This window comes from Vicugna pacos, chromosome 9 (assembly GCF_048564905.1).
Source record: "Vicugna pacos chromosome 9, VicPac4, whole genome shotgun sequence".
Lineage (NCBI taxonomy): Eukaryota > Metazoa > Chordata > Mammalia > Artiodactyla > Camelidae > Vicugna > Vicugna pacos.
This window is the reverse complement of record NC_132995.1, coordinates 66,675,445-66,696,461: the sequence shown is the minus strand read 5'-3', so window position 1 is coordinate 66,696,461 and position 21,017 is coordinate 66,675,445. Positions and strand designations below refer to the sequence as shown.

General features: G+C 32.2%; 1 long non-coding RNA gene across 5 annotated transcripts in view; it reads left to right on the top strand.

Annotated features, from left to right (window-relative positions):
• The window catches only part of LOC140698273 (uncharacterized), a 41,633-nt gene extending 20,921 nt beyond the window's left edge, over positions 1–20,712 (top strand). Inside the window, exons 3-6 of one of the 5 annotated variants that reach the window (XR_012075931.1) lie at positions 14,740–14,829; positions 15,189–15,257; positions 19,378–19,470; positions 20,625–20,712. This is a non-coding gene — a long non-coding RNA (uncharacterized lncRNA). Of the gene's footprint in view, positions 1–14,739; positions 14,830–15,188; positions 15,258–19,377; positions 19,499–20,624 lie in introns of those variants that run through there. The other 4 variants (XR_012075932.1, XR_012075933.1, XR_012075930.1 and 1 more) reach the window with 4 other exon arrangements.
• Positions 20,713–21,017: the final 305 nt, after the last annotated feature.

Below are 21,017 nucleotides of genomic sequence, written 5' to 3'. Positions count from 1 at the left end.
AGGAAAATAAAATTGGCCTCTTGGACCCATGTCATTTTTTTTTTTGTAGTAAATTGGGGAGCTAGATCTACTCCACCCCTTTATCAAACTTGCATAATACATTTCTCACTCAAGTGCTAGCATTATTTCTCAGTTAAAAAAATACTTAATCTATCTCTTGAAGATCAAAATTGCACACTAGATTGAATATTAACACAAGGAAGGTTAGGATTTAATGTTGTCTTTGTTGCTGCTTTTGAAATCTTACAGAAAGGAGACAGCAGTAGTATCCTATTAAAACTTGACTGTGATTTGAATAGTTCAATGCCTTTACCCACCTCTTTGTGAATACATTTGATGTAAGGGTTCCATAAGAAATGAGAAGTACTGAGGCTTTAATTTGAAATTTTTGTTTCTTTTGGACTAATAGGCACCATGGTTAATTTCAGCTATAGGAAGTAAACAAGTCCAATGTGAGGGCTCTTAAGCTGCAGTAATTTTAACAAAGCTTGCTGGGTGACAGAGCCTCTGGTGCCAGCAACTCGTTTATAAGACCGGGGCCACAAATACTAAGAAAGTCTAACAGCCTTATGAATTAATGAGATATACTAATGCAATTCAAGGGAGCAAAACTTCATAGTCTGTTTAACTGGATGTGATTTTATTAAATATGCCATTAAATTTGAAAGCAAGGCATTAGGTAAGTTTGTCCCTGTATCTATGTGTCTCTGAATTAAAATTGAAGAAACATATTCAGTTGTAAAGTCTCAGAATGTTCTAATGTGAAAAAAGTGATGCTCTTTTCCCTTGATGTTTCCACTACAGTTTCTCTCATACAAACCCAAAGAGATTTTTGTAATACAGACACTAAACTGATTCAGATATGGTAATGCTGCATTTCAAAACTTTTTATCCTTTGTGTACTCAGAAATATTAAAAAATCAAACACTTCTAAACACTTTTTCCCCTACTCCCACAATGTTACTTTAAACAGTTTTGTGGTTTCTAGTCAATGTTGTGGCTTCTTCATGCCATAGCCTTAGGCTGCAAATGCTCTGAGTCCTCCAATTTTATCCTTCAAAAGTGTTCAAACTGTCTCAGTGCTTTGTTGAGCAGCAGCATTGACTCTCAGATTCAGTCTCAGCCATGTGAGCATCCCCAATAATTAGCAGTCCTTCCACTTTTAAATAACACATTGCCTATAACACTTAGGATATGACATCTTATTTTGGGTTAAGTAGAAACGCTTTTGCTGAAGCTTTTCCAAAGACTGTAATGAGTCAGAATTCAAAAATTAGACAGTAAGAAAAAAAGTAGAGACCAAACTCCTATTCTTAGGGATTATATATATTATTGGTTACATACTATTCTAGCTGTAACTGGTATTAATTCAATAAATTGAAATCATCTATATTTGATCACTATTGTTATTTTTTTATGAACATGCTTTACAAGGTTCACTTTTTGGAGTAGTGCATCAGAGTATTACATTTTAGATTTTCGTATTTCTCAGACCATTTACAATGCTGTGTTTGCATATTGCTTTAGAATAAACATGTAAATTAGAGTTAGAAGATTATCCTTCACCATCAGTGTGCATATAATGGTGACAAGGAAGATAATAATGAAGATTTATTGTTTACTCTATTTTAAATTATATTTTAAAAGATTCTCTTAGAGCAGCTTTATGCTTATAACAAATTTGAGAGGAAGGTGCAGAAATTTCCCCTATAATCCCTGCCTGTACGCATACATAGCGTCTTCAGTTATCAAAATCACTCACCAGAATGGTACATTTTTTTAACAGGGATGAACCTACATTGTCACATCATAATCACTCAAATCCATAGTTTACCTCACGTTTCACTCTTGGTGTTATATATGCTATAAATTTTGACAAATGTATAATGACATATATACCTCATTATACTTTCATACAGAGTATTTTCAGTGCTCTAAAATCCTCTGTGCTCTGCCTATTCATTGCCTTTCCCCAATGCTTACTTTTTACAAGACTATAAACTGAATTTTCAGTAAACTACTTTACTCAACCTTACAGCAAACTCATTAGCTGCAATTAATTGGGCCACAGGAATTCACTTCATCTGAGCCAGTCCAATCACATTCTTTTGGAAGTTTGAAATTCATTTGGGACAAATTGCAGGAGCAAAGGATGCAAAGGATAAAATCTAGTGAGGCTGCTATTAGACCCTGTGGCATCCTTCTGTTGTTTCTGTGTGCATGGAGAATTAAATCATGGATGATAGAAGATAATTAAACAGAGTCACAGAATAGCAGCAAAAATAAAATGCATGAGGAAACAATAGCCTGGGTTCTGGATTTCTGATGATTTTCTAGTTCCTGCCATTTATGAAATTATACTGTACTTGAATTATTACAAGATATTTCAGCATATGCTTTCCTTCCTTACATTAGCTTGAATTCTGTTTTTGCAGTCTGTAAAACCTTGACTGAAGCTAATATTTTGATCACCTATTTTATATATACATGAAATCATAAATTCAACATTTCTCTCATCATTTCAAATTACTGAGCTTTGTGTCCCAACATAGACTTCAGTTAATCAAAAACTATGAAAATAAGAACAAAACCAGAGTGGTCAATATGTATAGAATATATGCACTGTTCATTTCTTAATGCAGTGTGGATCTTGAATAGATCACTTACCACTTTTTGTATGTTAGTTTCTAATACTGTCTGAGATAAAATTATGTAAGTAGTTTCAATTATGTCTAGACTAGTCAGATGATTACTCAGAGGTGTTTTAAGGATTGCCTGAAGGGGCTAAGTGGGTAAAGAGATTACGTGGGTGGGGGTCTTTTGTTATTTGAAGAACCCTATTATTACACACATACACACACACACTTTCTTACACACACGTAAACTTACACATAAACATATGCTTGTAAGTTCGGTGTGAAAAATCCCATTGATTTAATAAAGTTTAAAAACCATTGACCTTATAAATCTAAAATATCTTCTGCTATTTGCATTCTGTGATATTAAGAGCATAGATACAATCAAATATGCTGTTCATAATAACCCATATGACTGGGAAGAAAAGTTTTAAGGAAGAAAACAGAAGCCAGTCCTTCCAGTGGGAATATTTTAAGTCTAATTCTCTTTGCTTCACTTGGGAGCAAGCTTTGAAATTGGAAGCAGAAATCCAGGAGTAGCTAGAGGGTTTGTTCAGGGCTTGAAGAAGTATAAATTATCTGAGACCTGTGTAAGACCAGGAGTAGTTCTGAAAACAAAAAGTGTTCTGTTTCTTTTGGCTTCAATTGGCTTCAATACATTTTTCTTTCCACTAAGATTGAGTTGTTCCCTGGCCATGAAAATGTATAATTTCTTTTTTCTTCCACAGGTTTTAATAGGCAATGCAAACAGTGGTAAAATAAAGTAAAGGTAGCTGCAGAGAGTAGTTTACAGTTAATATAGCAAATGCTTCTGTAAGGTAATTGTATACTGAACAAATAGCAAAGTATTTCTTTTCCCTTTCAAATTTCATATTATAAAAAATAATACAGCAATTGGAACAATGAGAATGGTATAGCCCATTAAGAGAATGAGTTATCCATTAGCAGAGGAAAAAGAAAATAGTATGGAAAATAATGTGATGGAAGACAGCAGAATAGGAGCTCCAGGAATCAGTCCATTCACCAAAACAACTATTGGGCTGGCAAGAACTGTCTGAAGAAAATTAAGAGAATGAGAAGATAAGCCACAAACTGGGAGAAAATGTTTGCAAAATATAAATCTGATAAAGAAATGTTATCCAAAATATACAGAGAACTCATAAAACTGAACAATAAGAAAACAAGCTAATTAAAAAATGGGCCCAAAACTGGTTAATTAAAACCAACTTGTTAGATAAAGTAAGTTTAAAGAAATGTTTGTTCAACTAATGGGCCATTTGCAAATTAGTACAAATTGGACTATTACTGAACTAACTGGCAAGAATGAACTTGGATCATGTCCAGAAAGTTGCCTAACAATCCCATAAACATAGACTCATAGTACTTAAGTTGAAAGGAATTTATAGGGTTGCAGAGTAGTACCACAAAATAAGACATCCCATAAAACAATATAGCTGTTACAAACTTATATTAACTTAAAAAAATAGATGAAATATGTAAACCAAATTCCACAAACTGAAAGAACCTAAAAAAGATTGTGATAGATTATAAAAGGACTTAATTAGAAGCTGATAGACAAAGCTATCAGCTTTTCTAAGGATTCAGAATAAATACTATAATAAATGTAATTAATTTAAAATATATTTTAGAACCTTTTATCCAAAAAAATTACACAGTGAGAATCAATGGAATCAACAAAATAAAGTGAAAAATAAGACACAATATCTGAAAGACATATTCTCTGACTGAAAATGCAGTATAAGAAAGTTAATTATTAAAGTCTAAATACATAATGGATTAACAAAATTACATTAGACATTGAAATGTTTAGCAATGAATGACAAGGGAGACTTTATATAAAATAAAAACTTGTGTATTACAATGTAAGAGGAATTTAAAGGAATTATTATAATTTTGAATCCATTAATTTAAAGAAGAATAATATTTAACATGAGCTCAGTTTTTAAATCACAGGCTATAAAATAATAACTGTATTAACCTTTTGTAAGTAAAAGCCAGTAATAACAATATTGAAATGGCATAAAATAAGGATCAAAAATATCAGAAGATGATTTTAGGAAACAGCAAATAAAATAGGCATTCATGTAGCAAGACAAGAGTGATCAAAAATAAAAAAGATAAAAATAAACAACATTTTGAGTAATACGCCCACATATCAGGCAAAAGATTAATATCTTCAATTAAAAAAATCTAATAAAATGTCAGGAACTAGAATTCAATCAACAACTAAACAAAAGAAAAAAGGAGAAAATCTATATAGGGAATAAAAACCTTTTGAAAATAAGAACTCTTTAACAATTGCTTGTGGGAGGTTACGTTTTTTTGTAAAACCGCCTTACCACCTTGGAGTGCTGTTTTGTAACTGTGCAAATCTCTTCATACTGATTCAAATTAAAAATATAAACTAGAGACATCCGATGGATTTAAATAAGGAAACATATAATGATATCATTTCAGTGTTTTGTTAATCATAGAACTTTGAAAGAAATAAGCATTTGTTAATATGGGACTGGTTAAAAGTTTAGATATTCACTTATTATGGATAATTTTCAATGGTAATACTTCCCATGAAAAATAAGTTTCAGGAAATATCATTTTTGGAAATTTAATTAAAAATTAAAATATAATATATTCATATACATATGTATCAAATAGCCTTGTACACATCCAAATTAATGATAGTGTTTAGCTATAAGGGTGGATGCAAAGGAATAGGATTATGAAGACAAAGTATAGGAAATAGTTTTTCTTTTTCCATCAAAATAATCTGTACTATATGATTCTTGCTATTTGACATTCTGTAAAAGGCAAAACTATGTAGACAATAAAAAAGATCATTGGTTGCCAGGGATTAGAGGGAGGGAAGGATGAATAGCTGGAGCATAGAAGATTTTTAGGACAGTGGAAACATTCTGTATGATCCCATAATGGTGGATACATGCTATACATTTGTTCAAACTCATAGAAGGTGTAGCACCAAGAGTGAAACTTAATGTGAACTATGACTAGGTGATAATGATGTGTCAGTATAAGTTCAAATTTCTGTACTTTCCTTTCAGTTTTACCATGAACTTAAAACTGCTGTAAAAAAAAAAGTCCTTAAAAATCAGGAAAATGTAAATTTGCTAGGATAAGACAAGATTTGGTTTATAATTTTGACTAAGCATGATTACTTATTGTGAAGTAGAGAGTAAATCAACTAATTACTCCTGGTATTGACCATTACATGCATCAAGCCTTAAGAAGGAAAATTCTTGAGGCTCTTGACAGCAACTGGATACTCTCTGGTCTTGTTGATTGCTAAGCTTGCTGCCTGAGATGTTGTCTCTCCCCAACAGTAAGGGATCTGCAGTGAGCATTTACCCTGGTTTATTATCCTGCAGCTGACTTATGTTGATTCCAACGCTTGCCCTTTGGCTAGAGCCTGCTTCACTCACATCTGCATTTATGGTCAGACTATGGAACATGTGGATATGTGTTTATTGTCATGAAGCTAATCAGAGGAAAACAACCTGAGATAAATAGCCTAGCCTGAGTCTTAAAGGACAGTTCTTAGCTGGGATAGACATACACTGATACTTGGATTACAAATATCATAAAAATTACAAAAAGGTAATAAGGCACCATTTCTGCTAATGACTATTGCTGGGGTATATGTGTTTAACAGCTTTGGGTACAGATGAATTATAGACTGCTTTTAGGAACAGTAGTGTTTGCACTTTTATCAGTGCCTGTTTTCTGTCAGTCTGTTGAAGCAGCCTCCACTTCACGTTTGTATTCCTTTCTATATGCTGCTTGTTATGTTGTTTTATCTTACATAAACAAACAAACAGAAAAATCTGGAGAAAAAAAAATCCCACAGAGGAGTTATGATAGGAGATAGGACCAGAGGCAATCTCATCGTTTACTTTCTTAACTGTTAACGCTACTCCACTATAAATGCCTTATATGTAAATGATACTCTTTATAATCTGCAATATTTAACAAATGTAATTCCATGTTTTTCTGCCTGCAAGCATACCCAATTCCTGCATTACCGTGAATTTTTCTTTTAAAAACTCAACTACCTTCTTTTTTGTTTCATACAATACCCTTTATTTGTCCTTTTAATTCTTTTAACAGTCCTATAGAGTAATGCAGTTATAGGAAAAATGTGTAACAAAATCTAAAGTTTGTCATTGGAAAACTAGTATGAGACACATAACAAGAGACTCCTCAGCAGGAACTTAGATGAACTCAGGGAGACTTCTGCTTAGCTGACAATATTTAGCTTGTTGTCTGGTTTGTAATTTAAATTCCTCCTGCAGTTCTCTAAAGGACAGTAATTTAGATGTATCATTTAAACTTCTACTGCTGCACTGTCTTCCAGCAATTATTCAAGTTGAAGTAAAAAATTACTCCCCAGCTATTCTTAACCTGATATTTTATCAAATACAAGGATATGTGGATTGTTCTAGGGAGCATTTAAATAATAAATGAAAAGAATTCTAGATGAATACATTGTCCTTTTAAGTTAGAAAGGTTTCCTTTCTCAGAGGAGCAGCAAAGATGCCAGGACCTCTCCATGTTGACTTATTAGTGTTACCAAAAGGAAGTAAATTGTTGGACAAATACAAAGAAAATAGATATATAGTCTTCCTGTGAATTATTCATGCTCAATAGATGTATTACACTTTCTGTTGAAATGTAAAGGACTATATATAGAAACACACATACTGCCACACTGAACACTTTAACAAATATTATTTGCCTATAAAATACCGCATACTAGTGCAACTATGAATAATTAAGAATTTAGAAATTAGGAATCTTAAGAAGGACCAGTCTGGTTCTCACTGGTAAGTGTAGGAACTTGAAATAAAAGTAATCTATGTACTCATCTAATCCATCAGTCAGCTCTCCAGCTGATATCTCTGCAAGGTTTTCTCTTGTGCTTATTTTTTCTTTCTTCTCCTTTAATATGGAACAGTTAGTAAATTAATGATAGGAACCAAAATAAACTTCAATCAATTTTTAAAATCTTTATTATTAACTAATTTATTATCTCTCATCTTATTCCCTCATTTTAGAAAGCACTTATTTCCAAGAAACTTTGGAAAAGATAATGTTGATTTTTCATCAGGCTAACACAGTTCATGAGACCTGATGATTAAATCCCACTTGTCTTATTTTAAATATAGCTACTAGATTGTATGTTGTATTATATCCATTATCAGTTTCTTCAGAGAAGTATCAGGTATCCTTGAAAACAATTTAGGCTTTGAAATCAAGTGTACCTGGATTAGAATCTCAGTTCTCTCAATGTCTGCCCCATGACCATAGGCAATAATTTCTGACCTTTAATTTCTTCAACTAGATTTCAGAGTAAACATATTTTTGTTCATGTTTATAATCTCATTTTTATTGAGGTATAATTGACATATAACATTATATTAGTTTCAGGTATACAACATCATGGTTCAGTATTTGTATAAACTGTGAAATGATCAGCACAATAAATCTAGTTAACATTTGCCACTTTACATAGTTACAAAAATTTTCTCTTGTGATGAGAGCTTTTAAGATTTGCTTTCTTAGCAACTTTCAAATATGTAATACAGAATTATTAACTATAGTCACCATGCTGTACATTACATCCCTGTGACTTATTTACTTTATAACTGAAAGTTTGTATCTTTTGACCCCCTTCACCCATTTCTCCCATCACCCACACCCCAGCCTCTGGCAATAACCAGGTTATTTTTTGTATCTGTGAGCTTGCTCTTTCTGAGTTTGTATTTTTTTAAGATTCCTCATGTAAGTGAGATCATACAGTACTTGTCTTTCTCAGCCTGACTTATTTGTTAGTATAATGCCTTCAAAGTAAGTATATCCAAGTTGTTGCAAATGGCACGATTTCATTCTTTTTTTATGGCTGAATAATGTTTCATTGTATAAATGCCAAAATGTTTTTAACCATTCATCCATCACTTTGGTTGTTTCCATGTCTTGGCTGTTGTAAATAATGCTGCAATGAACATGGGGTGCATAGATCTTTTTAAGTTAGTGTTTTCATTTTCTTTGGAAAATATCCAGGAGTGGAATTGCTGGATCATTCTATGGTAGTTCTACTTTTAATTTTTTGAGAAATATTCATACTGTTTTCTATAGTGGCTATACCAATTTGCATTCCCCCCAACTGTGCACAAATGATTTTCTTTTCTCCATATCCTTGTCAACACTTATTATTTCTTGTCCTTTTGATAACTGCAATTCTAGTAGGTATGAGGTCATATCTCATTTTGGTTTTGATTTGCATTTCCCTGAGGATTAGTGATGTTAAGCACCTTTTCATGTAACTGTTGGTCATCTGTATGTCTTTTTTGGAAAAAATGTCTATTTAGATCTTCTGCCTATTTTTAATCAAATTGTTGTTGTTGTTGCTGTTGTTGTTTTTACTGTTGGGTTGTATGAGTTTTTTTCTATATTTTGTATATTAACTCCTTACCAGATACATGAGTTGCAAATATTTTTCCCATTCAGCAGGTTGCATTTTCATTTTATTGATGGTTTTCTTTGTGATACAGAAGCTTCTTAACATGAGGTAGTACTGCTTGTTTATTTTTCTTTTGTTGCTTTTGCTTTTGATCTCAGATTCAAAAAGTGATTGCCAAAACCTATGTCAAAAAACTTACCATCTATGTTTTCATCTAGGAATTTTATGTTTTCAGGTCTAATATTTAAGTCTTTAATCTATTTCGAGTTAATTTTTCTGTATGATGTAAAATAGTGGTTTGGTTTCATTCTTCTGCATATAGCTATCCAGTTTTCTCAATGTCATTTATTGAAGAGATTATCCTTTCTCCATTGTATATTCTGAACATATATTAATTGACCATATATGTGTGGGTAAAAATCTTAAGGCATTCTTTAAGTTTATGTAATAATTAGTACATTTTGTTACCACCAGAATGTTTAAATTTTTGTCTCAAATTCTATCTCATGGGCTTTATTCACATATTGACATTTTGTTTGCTAATGCCCTAAATTGTCCCTGAAAAGTTTAGTCTAATGTATGATGGGATTACCACACACCAAAACACTACTACTACCTTTGTCTTAAAAGGAGTTGATAATGCAGTTAATCATTTTAATTAAGGATATGGTGGGAATGGTTTTGAATAATAAATATTCAGCCTTAAATTTGGGAATTATTAACCTTAATTAAGTAAACTGATTCAATTTTGTTCTTCCTAAATTGTCATAGTATATGAAAACTTGATATTGGTCGATGTTTAAATACTGGTATTAAATAAATATATATGTAAAACATATATTTACTTCTCAATGCTGTAAAATGCAAGAAATGCTTTCTAGATTCTACATCCCCATCATCAAGTAGAGTTGAAACTCAAGAGTAGTATTGCACATTATTTTCCTAAATCTATTGATACAGTTCATAGGCATATGATAGCATTTAAATTATGTCACACAAATCTTTTATATACTAAATAAATTTTGGCTGAGAGGATATGTTGTACTTTTCTGTTACAATTGTGGATTTGTGAATTTTGTATAAATTTTGGGGGGTTTAATTGAAGTATAGTTGATTTACAATGTTGTGTTAGTTCCAGGTGTACAGCAGAATGATTCTGTTATACATATACATGTATATATTCTTTTGCAGATTCTTTTCATTATAGGTTATTGCAAGATATTGTATATAGTTCTCTGTTTCCAGTTTGTAAATAAGTTTATGTATATCATTTTTTAAGATTCCATATATAAGTAATAGTATATGATATTTATCTTTCTCTGTCTGACTTACTTCACTTAATATGATAATCTCTAGGTCCATCCATGTTGCTGCAGATGGTATAATTTTATCATTTTTATTCCATTGTATATGTATGTATATATATATATATATATATATATATATACATACACCACATCTTCTTTATCCATTCATTTGTTGATGGACATTTAGGCTGCATCCATGTCTTGACTATTGTAAATAGTGCTGCTATGAACATTGGAGTTCATGTATCTTTTCTAGTTAGAGTTTTCTCCAGATAACATGCCAAGGAGTGGGATTGCTGGATCATATGATAACTCTATTTTTAGTTTTTTGAGGAATCTCCTTACTGTTTAGGTTTTATCTGGGTTTTTTTCTTTATATGACTATATTTTAGTTACATATGTGTATATATGACTTTTAAAATATTACTTGTATACCCTTACTTTTCTTAGTATCTATTTTTTACTTAATATTTTTATCTTAAGTTCTTTGTTTATTATAAATATTGAGGCACAAGAATTTTCTTGGGGGAGAGATTACTTTTTCAGGTGTATCTTTCTCCATCAATTAATTTCCACTTATTCTGTGTGAAGTTGTGCTTAGTTTTATTACTTAGGGCAGTACATAGTTACAAGGGGAGCTCTCATTTTTAATAGATGCTATTAACATGTGATTACAGTGAGTATAGGAATATATTGCAGTTATTATCACCTTAAATTGTGCTTTTTATTTGCCATGTTTTTGTTACTTTTTTCAATTTCTTAATTTTATAGAATTGATAAAGTCTTTTTCACATAGATTATTTTCTTTATTGGTTTATAAAATATATAATTTAGTTTTTCTAATAGCACATTTAATATTTTATATAAATATGTTAATTTCTAATTAAAATTAATTAGAATATTTGGCCTCTTGTAGAATAAGGAAAAAAATCAGAGTGGAATGATTTCTCTTTGAACTTCTCTTTTCCTTTTCTAAATTATTTGTCTATACTTTTCATTTCAGTCTGCTTTGAATAGGAAATTTACATTATTATTTTTTTTTTATTTTATGTTTATAATAAATATTATTCATTCCTTCTAATTTGCTATATGAATTTCTTTGTTTACCATAGCTTCCCTTCTCCTTGTTTTAATTTTGGATTAATTTTTCTGTTGTATTACTTTTTCATAGTAATGGGTGGTAATCTTTAGTAATCCATTCATTGAGGGTCTCTGGGTAGTGCATTTTTGCATCGTTTTCCCAAAAAGTTGACAGTGTACCCTTGCACTTGAACAACAGTAAAAAGTAACTGAATTCCAATTTACTGTTATTTTCCACTTCACTCTGAAGCTGTGACTCCAGTGTTTACTGATTCATTCCTGCTCATAAAATCTCTCTATAATTTGATTGTTTTGCTTTTACAGATCAGTCTTTTCACTTTGATTTTTATATTTGTCTTTATATTTGATGTTCTACAACTTCAGTATATAATGGCTAAGTGATGATTTTTCTAAAGTTTACTTAGCTCTCCTAATGTAATCTGGTAATGCTTCTAGTATGAAGACTTAAACATTATTTAGTGCTAGAAAATATTTAATCATAATATTCCATCATCTTTAAAAGTCTCCAAATATTCCTTTACTCTCTGTTATCAATATTCCCTCCCTCAATAACTTCTTTTAACTATGTGGTGGAGCTACTTATCCTACCCACAGTTATTTCCCTTTGTGCTTCATTTCAGACTACTTATGTTTATTCTCCACTTCACCACATCTTTTTTTTTCAGCTGTGTTGTGCCTAGTATTTATTCTGTTTGTCAGCTGTACATGAGTGAATTTTTATTTGAACATCTGAATATTCTCATTTCCCAAATCACTTTTTCAGACCTATCATTTCTTATTCATATATTTTCTGTTGCTATGTAATGAATTACCCAAAGCCTACTGGCTTAAAACACACACACACACACACACACTTATTGTCACAGCTTCTGTGAACAGGAGTTCTGTCATGACTTATTAGCTTTATCCAGGTCTTAAAAGTCTATGGTCAAGGTATGGGCCAGGCTGCATTTTCTTCTGATAACTTACTGGGCAAGAATATGATTCCATGTTCATTTTGGTTGTTGTCAGGGTTTATTTCCTTGTGATTCTATAACTGAGATCCCAGGATTCTTCTTACTGACTGTGACTTGAGCGCTCCACCTGGTTCTGGAAGCTGCCCACAGTTCCCTGCCATGTGTTCCTCCCACAGACCATTTTACATCATGGAAGCTCACTTCTTCTAGGCCAGCAGGAAGATACCTCAGTTTCTCTCTCTCTCTCCCCAGTGGCTAGGGGTCTGTCTTAACAAACACATTCTTGGGAGTGAGATCCCATTATCTGTTGATTAGAAGCAAGTCACAGATTTCACCTGTACACTAAAGTGCAACTCACTGGGGACACCTGTTATTATTCACCACATTGTTTATCCCTTTATTCTTTGCATGGTTGCAATGGTTATATTTTTACACATCCTTGACAACTATATTCATGGTCCTCTGGGAAATACGTTTCTATCTATTGAATATCCTTAGTTGTTTACATTTTCTGTTAAAAGAGGTAATTTTTATTTGAAAGTTCATGTTATGTAAGATTATTTCTCTTCATTATATCCCATCTCCTTGTGATACTACATTTGACTCTTTCCAGGCATCTATGTTGCAGATTCTTGGCATGGGTCTTCTGTTAGGAAACTCAGAGTTATGTATTACATAAGAAACAGTCTGCCCATCAACACTAAGTTATCTGCAAGGCACAGGTGAAATAGTGCCTAGAGCCTACCATATGCTAGGGTCCAGGGAAATATTTTTATTTCAATGTCTTTTAAAATCAAAATAAAATGAGTATAATAATATTGAATATATAACAATGAATCTATTGTCTGGCTTATATTCATCTTTATACCAGTACAATCAAAATATATGTGCTAACGTGCATATGTGTATTTTACTGAGGAAGGGACCCACAAAGGAAAAATGACTAGAACTTATAACAGCCATGATACCATTTCATTGAATACTTTAGCCACATATAGTTTTGGCTCATACTCTTTTCATTTTCAGAAGAGAGAAAAATCAATATTCTTTGGTACCTGCAGATCTGTCTTGGTGAACTATTTTAGAAACCCATTTACTTGCTTGGTCCTGGGTCACAGTTTCTGTCATCATTTAAGAAGTCCAGATCTGAATTCCTGCTTCTCATGAGGCTTACTTTAATCCCTTCGTCTGGATATGCCTGTGTGGACTGATCCTTATTTTCTATTCTCCAGTGTCACTGGCTTTAACCTTCTATCTATGACTATATAAGGAATATACTAATGACTAATGACTATCCTTGACTAATAAGGAAGCTGTGGTTTACAGTCTTGCTTGTGTCCAACAATAGTATTAAAATGATTTTAAAAGTTATTAGTAACTTCCAAATTTCCAAACTCAGTGTTTTCAAAGCCATTATCTTCAATGATGTGTTTACAGGTTTTTATTATTTTTACCTGACCTTAACATACAGAAGACCCTGAATAAATATTTTTAAAATAAATGAATCAATGGCATCTCACACATAGACTTTTCTTGATTGACAAAACAAAGCTTCTGTGTTCTCCATTTCCCATCTCTTACCAGCTAAATGTCGTGTGCTGGGTCTTCAACATTAGCCACCCTAGATCCATTCACTGCTCTTCAGGAAGATTAAACCTTGTATCAGTGGATACATCTTCCTGAATTCCTCCCTCCTTTGCTGCAAATGCCATTCCTCCAGAACTCAAACTGATTATTTCTAGCTGGACATTTTAATAAAAACTGAATATATAGCTATTTTAAAATAGTTTTATTACCTAAGCTATTTTATATAGAGCTGTTAGATTAACCTTTCTAAATTATAGTTTAGATCTATAGGTTACTCTGAAAGATGTTTGAGATTTAAAGTAGTATAATATAACCACTCTCAGAAATTATTTATTACTTGAGAGAAGAGAGGTTTTGGCAGGTGATTACTTAAGCAAGCTGTAGGCTAGTGATACAATAAGAAATAAACACAAATGTATTTAGCATTGGTGCAGAATTTGCTTGCTTATTTATGAACTAGATCCTTGCTTGCTTGTGTGGTCTCTCTACCACCTAATTTTATAGAAGACAGTATTTCTGGATTCTTTTAACCAGGGAATTTCCTTACTATATACTTGCTGCTAAGTGGGCCAGTTTTCTTTGCTTTTCCATGAAGATCAAGTGTGGCACAAAACCCATTTATTTGATTTTTTGGTCTCATGTATAACTTTTTCCAGGTTTGTTTTTGGTTGATGCTGAGAAAATGAAGAGGCTTCTGGATACTTGGATGTGAAAATATGACACCATATCTTGTGGCAGAAATTGAGGTATTGACTGGTGTCCTAGAATGCATGCTCGGTTCTGTGACATAAGTTTTAATAAGAGTTGCATAAATTATACTGTAAGAAAAAGGATGAACTCCTCAAAATTTTTAGCATAAAAATGGACTAATTACAGAGCTGTCTGCAGAGTATTGCATAACACTTTCCTCATCTAGTTGCTGTTTTAACTAAGTCTGAAATTCAGATTGGAAACTTTTGGCTTTAGACTGGTTAACATAAACTTGACCCAGAATCAATTAAAAAACAAAAAAGCAAAAAACAATGGACAGTTAAACATGCTTAGCTGTTGGAGGAAGATGAAACATTAGGCAGAATCATTATTATATATCTTTTTTCATTCTGAGGTCAACATTACTAAATCCACTTTGATGAGCTTCTCTGGTGATGTCTGGACAAAACTGTGACCATTTCAGGTAACTCAATCCATCGCAGCTTTTGAGATGTTTTGCAGAAATCCTCTTGCAATTCAGTCATCATAACAGAGTGGTGTTGGCAGTAGTGTTAGAATGAGAATGTGAGAATCATTCCAGATTCTCTGGCAGTGACAGTTATATTCTTACCTAACATGGAATAAGGTGTATTAATTAGTCTGCCCTGTACTTCTGAGTAGTGAATGTACTGGAAGGCCCCAAATCTCCTATCTGTAGAGGGGCAATGTATGCTGCAGCGACTGCTAGGTAAATAGCCAATTTGTAATTCTGCTCTCTAGGAAGTCAGAGGTTATTATAAATAGAGTGAGTATCAGAATGAAAGATTAGATGGGAATGATAAAAGTTGTATCCTCATTATAAATTTGCTGTAAGTGAGGGTAACTGCTTAGCAGATATCCAGAAGACCCTAGAATGCCTCTTGTTGTCAACAAAGGAAACTAAGGTTATTTTAATCCTCTTGCTCTGAGGCTGCTCTTTGGCAAGTAGGACTTCCAGTAACATATCATCATCCATTCCCCTGAGATGCATGGTGACTTCCATTGATGACAAGGAATCCATGAAAATGCATTCTTGACCTTAAGCACCAAAAGGGTAAAGTGTGTTTGTGAAAATATATTGGACTCCAGTTTTCATTTTGGTGTAAATAAATAAGAATCTAGTGTAAAATCAGGAAAAACTCCATTGATTTTTGTTAGACATTATTATCAAAATATCCTTATATACCAATGAAAGGAAGAGGTATCTTTTCCTTTCCTAAAAAGTAATAGATGTGGCAGGTTTCACATAATTTTAGTTTTTGTTAATAGGAAAGAAAAACAAGATGAAGATTGCCTTTAATTAAAAGATTTCAAGATAAAATTGATAAAAATACTTTTAATTTCCTTATTCAATAATATACACCCGATCTGCAACTCCTTAAAAGTTGTATCCATGGGTTTGAACTGATATATCTCAAAAAAACTTTAATTGTCCTAGAAAAGAATGCAATTATGTTTGAGAGAATTTAGCTTTACTCAGCTTTTCTGCCTTGACTGGTAAATAGTGCTTTTTCTTTCCAGCTAATGACCTAGCCTAGGAATTAGTTTTAACACTAGCTGGAAAAAAATGCTTACTTTAAAGAGTGAGGGGAGATGATAGCCACTTATTGAATGAAATCTTTCTTAAGGTGATGTTTTGCTGTCATGGAACTGTCTCTCATGAGAGATACATTCTTGGAAAATAGTCATGGAATGGAAGAGATGAATTCATTATGCAAAAATCAGTATTATGCCTGCAGCAGCAGTTTACCACATATGTCCAAATTCATAGTATCTTGTCACTGGTCAAGATATTCTGTTTCCATCTATGTGCTTCACTTTTAACAGAAATTTACAAGGCATAAAAACAGCTACCTGTATGTATTTAAGAGGCACTGATTAGTTATTAAAGAAAATGTTCTCTTTCTTTGGTGCCCCAGAGATTTTCATACTCTAGGGCAAGAGAGCACAATAAGATTTGAGATGGGTGAAGAGTATGTCTTTCTTTTGTATAGTGAGAAAAAGTCTTTTGTTAGAGCAAGTACAAAAAAATCTCAGATTGATTACTTTAAAATTATATTGGCCTGCATACTCCTTGAATGTATATTTTCAGTTTTCTAAATATTAATGTTTCACAGACAAAGGAGTTCAGTGTTGGAATTTTATTTTCCCGAAATTGAATGAAACAGTGATTGGCAGTTTTTTTTCATATATGTATTTTGTTGCAAATACAGACTATTTGTTACAGACCTGTTCACTCATTGTTTATTATTATTAGTAGTAGTATTAATATTTTTATTGTCGTTGCTCTTATTGCTATGCTCCTGCTATCTGCAGCAGAGTTAGAATGTCAGAGTACGTAATTTATGCTTAAGGAAAATGAAACATACGAGTGAAGAGGGAATGATACACAATGCATTTACTATTTTGGGGGTTTTATTGGTAAACAAACAAACAAAAATTTACTGGTCTTTGGTCTTGTTTGGTAGAAAGCAAGACCATGGTTAAAAGAATAAACATCCAATTGATCTTTTTTGTTTGTTTCTTAAATTATTTATTATTTTTGTTTATGTAATTTTTATACAATTTTTAAAGGTTACACTCTGTTTACAAAATAATGGCTATATTCCCTGTGTAGTACAATGCGTTCTTATAGCATGTATCATACATGATATCTAATACCTCTCACTTTCCCCACCCTGTATTGCCCCTCCCCACCTCTCCACTGGTTACACTACTTTGTTCTCTATATCTGCAGTTCTGCTTCTTTTTTTCATATTTACTACTTTGTTGTCTTTTTTAGTTTCAACATATAAGTGATGTCATACAATATTTGTCTTTCTCTGACTTATTTCACTTAGTCTAATGCCCTCCAAGTAATCTATGTTGCTGCAAATGGCAAAATCTTGTTCTTTTTTATGGCTAAGTAGTATTCCATTGTGTGCATATGTGTGTGTGTGTGTATAAATACCATATCTCCTTTATCCATTTATCTGTTGATGGAAACAGGTTGCTTACATATCTTAACAATTGTAAATAGCACTACTGTGAACATTGAGATTCATGTATCTTTTCCAATTAGTGTTTTTTTGTTATTTTGGATATATATACCCAGAAGTGGAATTGTTGGGTCATATGGTAGTTCTATTTTTATTTAGCTTTTGAGGAGCCTTCATACTGTTTTCCATAGTGGCTACACCAATTTACATTCCCACCAGCAGTGTATGAGGGTTCCCTTTTTTCTGCATCCTTGCCAGCATTTGTTATTCGTGTTCATTCTGATGATAGCAATTCTAACAGGTATGAGGTGATGTCTCATTGTAGTTTTCATTTGCATTTCCCTGATGATTAGTGATGTTAAGCATCTTTTCATGTGCCTGAATAGCCAAAATAATCTTGAGATAGAGCTGGAGAAATCAGGCTCCCTAATTTCAGACTATACTATAAAGCTACAGTAATCAAAACAGCATGGTAGACACATAGATCAATGGAATAGGGTAGAAAGCCCAAAAATAAACACATGTACTTATGGTCAGTAAATCTACTACAAAGGAGGTAGGAATATATACTGGAGAAAAGGCAGTCTCTTCAATAAGAGGTGCTGGGAAAACATCCTCTAACACCATATATAGAAATAAACTCAAAATGGATTAAACACCTAAATGTAGGATCAATACTCTGAAACTCCTAGGGGAAAATTTAGGCCAAATACTCTAACATGAATTGCAGCAAATTTTTTTTGGATCTGTCTCCTAAAATAAAAGAAAAGCAAAAATAAGTCAATGGGAACTAATTAAACTTAAAAGCTTTTTCTCAGCAAAGGAAACCATTGGTGAAATGAAAAGACAACCTACTGAATGGGAGAAAAATATTTGCAAGTGATATGACTGATAAGAGATTAGTATCCATCATATATAAACACCTCATACAACTCAACATCCAAAAAACAAGCAGCCTGATTAAGAAATGGGCAGAAGAACTGAATAGTTATTTTTCCAAAGAGGAAATGTAGATAGCCAACATCCAATTTATTTTAATCTTTTGGAATTAAGGAATCCTGTTATTTTGTTACATTTCCTTTATAATTTTAATTAAAAATATAAAACATTACATATAAATTTGAAATATTTCACTTTTAATCTTTCTAGCCTTAATTTTTATTCACTTTGGAACCAACTATGACAGAGTATGTGGGTGGTAAAATCTTTTATGCTAAAATTTAAATATCTATATTTACTTGGATTTTATTAGTTGAATCTTATTTTTTACTGATTATAAGTCTTCTGCTATTCTCATTTGGTTGCTGTTTAATTTTCTCCCAAATTTTTAAGATTTTTCTCTTTATTCTTGATACTTTGTCATTTCACTATGATATACCTGTATATTAAAAAAAAATGTATTCCTTTTGCTTTGTAATTGATGTGCTCTCCATCTGAAGAAGACAAATGAGAGGAGAGGCAATGATAGTAGTGTATGAAGAAAATAGATGAAGAAACCATCTGTTTATCATCAATTTTGAAAAAAAATTTCAGCTGAGATTGTTCAAATATTACTTTTCTATAATTATTGCTCTTCCCTCTTTCTAGGTTCCCAATGGATGGTGCTGGACCTCCTCAGATGAACTTCTTTATCTGTGTATCTCTGTTATAACTTATATATCTGTTTGTGGCTTGCCTAAAGTAAATCCCAGTTTTGAGGGTTTTTTTTTAATAATTATGTTGTGTGTATATATACATAGATAAGTATATTTCTGTCTGTACACACACACAGTTGGGGTTCAGTATTCTTTGTACATACAACAGTTTTTAAAATCTTGCTTTATTCGTTTTCTATTATGTATAAACATTTCTATGCTTGGGTGTACATATATGTGTGTGTACACATATTCTGTCATCATTTTGACATGGAGTTGGATTTTCACATGTAAACTCATAACATCATCTTGACTAGAAATCTGCAGTTTAAAAGGCTGGAGTGTTTTCCTCAAGTGACATGGAAATGTGTCCGTAATATTTAAGATAGTTTCATTTTAAATCTTGATGATTCTGTTTCTCATAGTATCTTTGGTATAGTTTAAAATCCAAGAGAAAATTGGAGCACATATTGTGCTTTGTGCTCGCCATAACTTTATAGGAGGTGATAAAACATGATGGTTAAGACCAGAATTTCAAGTGAACGCTTATGTTCCCATTTGATTCTAACTGTGTGCCTTTAGGCAATTCACTATTTTTCGGCCTTGAATTCCTCATCTGAAAATATGGATATTAATATTTTCTTGCAGCATTCTTCCAAGGATTATATGTATACGTGTATATAATATATGTGGCACTTTGAAACGTGCTTAACACATAGTAGTAAATGATAAGCCTTGAGTATTATCAGTTCTTGTTAGCATAGGTTTAATATTTGCAGTTCTAGGCTTATAGTGGCTTAGACACTATTACCACAATTTGGATAGTTGGTAGGACTGTTTTTAAGACTCAGTAATTTTGTTGATCTGAATTTTAAAAATATATCAAGGCAAGTTGTATTTTTTCACATTTCTCTTTAAAAAGATGAAATAAAAAAGAAAACTTTTACTGTAATGCCCCAGTCATCTAATTCATTCAACCAATGGCTATAAATCATATAATGGAAAAATTATAAAGAATATAGCAAATACATTCTACTTATATGTGGTAAATAGTTTCAAGCAAGATTTTTTTTCTCTTAACTCCAATTAATTTTGCATTCATATGAAAAATCCTGATTTACACCGAGACTAAAAACTTCCTGTTCTTATCTTTTTATTCTTCATTTTTAAATGACTATTTTTGCTACTTCCTACATGAAGCCAATGGATCTTTGGGACTATACATTTCCACCTACCCTTTAGGCATTCTATCATCAAAACCTCTAAGGAACAACTTCCAAATAATGTAAGTTTCTGATCTTGTCTAATTTGATGATTTATCTTTTTTATGATTTAACTTTATTCAGACCCTGCTTTTCCTCCCTATTTATGTGGCTAAATATCGAAAGAAAGGGTAGTGTGACATCAAAATTCTCTTCAAATGTCTTTTACGTTAATCAGGAAAAGTCCTGGCAACATATCTTAGGTGTATTATTTTTAAGTGCTTACTATGTACATAGCACTGTTCTAAGCCTCAGGATCCTGTGTAAGTAATACAGTTTATATTCTAGTGGGTTTAGTGTGGTGATAAACAAATGAACCAGTATCTAAATA